This window comes from Vicia villosa, unplaced genomic scaffold (genome assembly GCF_029867415.1).
Source record: "Vicia villosa cultivar HV-30 ecotype Madison, WI unplaced genomic scaffold, Vvil1.0 ctg.002096F_1_1, whole genome shotgun sequence".
NCBI lineage: Eukaryota > Viridiplantae > Streptophyta > Magnoliopsida > Fabales > Fabaceae > Vicia > Vicia villosa.
The window spans coordinates 70275-74468 of NW_026705836.1; positions in this window are offsets into that span (position 1 = coordinate 70275).

Genomic DNA, 4194 nt, shown 5'->3' on the forward strand with positions numbered 1-4194 from the left:
ATTCTCATTTGTAACATTCCATTGTTTGTTTAAGCATTTATAGCATGTAAAAACTTGTTAATTTCTGAATGAAAATAAAATACATTGTTTATGTTTGTCTTGAAGAAACCCATTCGTTTTCACTCATAAAATGATTCGCTTGCATACGATACCAACTTTACCAATTACTTGCTTAGGCAAAAAGCTGAGGGAGAATGATGAAAAATAAAAACGCAAAAATCTCTAATCGTGTGTTTTTGAATAAAACCCTACTGAGGATGTACAGGCATTGATTCAAATCCCCAAACACCGGAGATATAAGGGAGATAGACCCTCGTTTACCCCTTTGAGCCTTGAAGTAGGAGTTTCTTTTCTAATCATAAAAACCCTCATTTTGACCTTGGCGAAGGGTAGTGTTCATTTAACTTGATCGAGCTTTCAAAACTCACCAAAAGGGTGTGCATCTAAGGATACAACAATGGTTATCCTTCAAAAGGTTGAGGAATGTCAAAACCGCAATGATTATCCTTATTCCACCAAGAGATCAAGAGATGACGATACCACAATGGTAATCCGTCATCAAATCAAAGGAGTGAGGCAGTCGCAATCACCTCCAACGAATCAAAGACTATGCGAGGTCACACGACTTGTTCAAAAAAAGAGAGCAAAAAAAAAATGGCGAAAAAATAATGAAAATAAATAAAGATGAAAAGAAAATGGCAAAAGAAAAAAAAAAGACGATGAAATTGCCAAGCGAGAACAAAGCCGTGTGACAAGGAATCAGAAGAATAAAAGGTGAGCGACCGCCATGTCCAAAGAACCTCATTGATTCCTCAACCATTTCAAATTCCTTGTGAGGGATGAGAACTCGTGACGAGTTAACTGAACATAGGACTGGAGAACATCACGAAGGGGGTGGGTACAAATAATTTTGAGCCTAAAAATCCTTTGTTTTCTGAAAACCGTGAACCCGGCCAAATTACAACCCTCAAAAGTCCTAATTGAAGTAGGGTTTATTTCGAAAACGCACTCCGATGAGATAACATTTAGCTGACTCCCAATGAAGCGTAACCCATATCTATGTTGGTATTGTATGCCCGCTTTGCATTTCGTTCACGAGAGGTGGCCACCTCATTGCATAAAAAGTCTTTTTAAAAAAACTTCAAGACTAACATAGGCTTTGCATTAGAATTATCATTCTTAGAATTAACATTCTTTTGCATGCGAAATATGTGCTTAACATCAAGGAAATTACCATGATGAGAATCAGTGAGTAACTTGATCATATCAAAGTACAAGAGACTTGAGAACTCCGAGGAGTAAAGGCTAATCATCTCAAATGTTGACCATCGAGGGGAAGGTTTCCTGAAAACTCCATCGGGCATGAACAGTTAATGCTTTCCTTGATTACCTTGAAGGGAAGAGTTTGAAGACTCCGTTGAGCGTGGTAAAGTTGTTTCCACGTTTGTTTGACTTCAAAACGAAGAAAGCTTGAGGATTCTAGTAAGATGTACCTAATCAGGGGCAATTGAATCGAGGTTTGACCTCTCAAATTCAACATATCTGGGGAAATCATGTCGATAAATCTCTTCAAGCTTTGATCAATCTGGGGCAGTCATGTCGAGGAATATCTCTTGAGTTCGACCAATCTGGGGCAGTTACGTCGAGATTCGACAAATCTCTCAAAGGATCCTTTAGGGCACATTCCTTCATGGGTCAAGAAACTTGGGGCACAATCTTATGAGTTATATCATTGCTCCCGAATACAAGAGTTTATTTCTCCTAGAATCTTGGTCTCTCCCCAAGCATGGAGTTTATTTCTCCCGAGAGTTTGTTCCATTCCTCAAGCATATGAGTTTATTTCTCCTAGGAGTTGTCCTACTTCCCTAATCAAGGCTCCTTGTCTGGATTTCTCATCCCCAACATGGTGAATCAAGGGAATCTCCTTAAGCTGAAAATCCTCCAAGCAGTGGCACATGGTGAGAAGTCAGAAATCATTCTTCAAGTCAAAGAAAAGTGCATCTTACAAATCAAAGTCCAATATCTATTGGCACCTCCACATGATCATTAACACTAAGGGGATTCTCCCTGGTATTTATCACTCTAATGCCTTTATTTGGCACTCTGCATATAGTTTCCATTGCATATAACATTGCATCCTCGAAAGCGTAGCATATCCATCAAAATGGAACATTACGCCATAGAAAAATTCAAACATGCATACAAAGCATAAGCCAGATAATACAAATCAACATTCAATCAAGACAACGATACTTCCCCACATAAAGGGTTGTCCTTACAAATTCCGATTGATATCTGCTACTCCATTACAAATCTCCTCCAGCCATGGTGCCAATACCTGGTGTCCTCAACCCCAAAAGAAATCTCCCCAAAATGGATCGGGTGCAATGTCTTTCTCCGTCAGAATCGTTGTCTCCGAGGTTATTTCCCGTGTGCCGCACGAAGATTAGAGTGCGAATGAGGGTGGGCATTCAACCCATCTCATTTTTCAATCGTTTGAATAATCATACTTGGTGTGTGGCGATTCGAACGATTGCCACTCTTGAAGAGTTACACCCCGCCTTTGGCCTGAGGGATTAATGTAATTCTTATGCTTCGTAAGCATCAATATCCCCGTAATCCCCCGTGGTTACTGTCATCTTATTGCCGAGCCTAGTCGTCCCTAGTCTCCGTGATTCCTTCCCTCGTACGGGAAAATTTTTCAGATCCAACCCCCGTGTTGCGTATCCTTTGCCTTCCGTCCTGGAAAATCATTTCAAGACTAAATCCCAATCCCCAGTAAGTCCATCTACCAAGCTTCTCAAACACTCGTCTGTGTCATTCCTTTGGTACTCGTCTGTATCATCTTCCGATGCTCGTATGTGTCATTCTTTCGATACTCGTCTGTATCTCCTTTTGATGCTCGTCTGTGTCATTCTTTCGATACTCGTCTGTATCTTCTCTTTGATGCTCGTATGTGTCACTCTTTCGATACTCGTCTGTATCTCCTTTTGATGCTCGTATGTGTCGTTCCTTCGATACTCGTCTGTATCTCCTTTTGATGCTCGTATGTGTCATTCCTTCGATACTCGTCTGTATCTTCTTTCGATGCTCGTATGTGTCATTCTTTCGATACTCGTCTGTATCTCCTTTTGATGCTCGTCTGTGTCATTCTTTCGATACTCGTCTGTATCTCCTTCCGATGCTCGTATGTGTCATTCCTTTGGTACTCGTCTGTATCTTCTTTTGATGCTCGTATGTGTCATTCCTTTGGTACTCGTCTGTATTTTTCTTTTGATGCTCGTATGTGTCATTCCTTTGGTACTCGTATGTATCTTCTTTTGATACTCGTATGTGTCATTCCTTTGGTACTCGTCTGTATCTTCTTCCAACACTCGTCTGTGTCATTCCTTTGGTACTCGTCTGTATCTTCTTTCGATGCTCGTATGTGTCATTCTTTTGGTACTCGTCTGTATCTTCTTCCGATGCTCGTATGTGTCATTCTTTTGGTACTCGTCTGTATCTTCTTTTGATGCTCGTATGTGTCATTCCTTTGGTACTCGTCTGTATCTTCTTTCGATGCTCGTATGTGTCATTCCTTTGGTACTTGTCTGTATCTTCTTTCGATGCTCGTATGTGTCGTTCCTTTGGTACTCGTATGTATCTTCTTTCGATGCTCGTCTGTGTCGTTCCTTTGGTACTCGTCTGTATCTTCTTTCGATACTCGTCTGTATCTCTCTTAAAACATTCGTCTATGTTACCTTATCTTTCTGTCAAACCTATTTCTCTTCCAATCACTTTCATACATCAATCACTCCCTCCGAGAACCTTGTATTGGCACCTTGGCTACGTTACAAGCTATCACCATCCAACCATCCAACTATTTCTTACCATAAATCCCTCCATCATAAAAACAAAAATTTCTCTTTCCTCAGCAGATATCAAAAAACAAAAAAAATAAGGATAACACTTGCACCGTCTTTTCAGGAAAAATTTCTGGTCTTGGTATTTAATCTTCTTCTACCTCGAATGTTCGAAAGGCTAGCGCCTGTTGCACCCCAAAATTTGCCCATATAATTTTATTTCTAACTGGCTTTTTGTTTTAACATCACTTGCATTTTAGGTCATCCATAAAATCATACATCATTAAGCAACCATCGGCATTAAAATCAAAGATCTTAAATTATTAAAGATTCGTTGTTTCTATACTTTGAG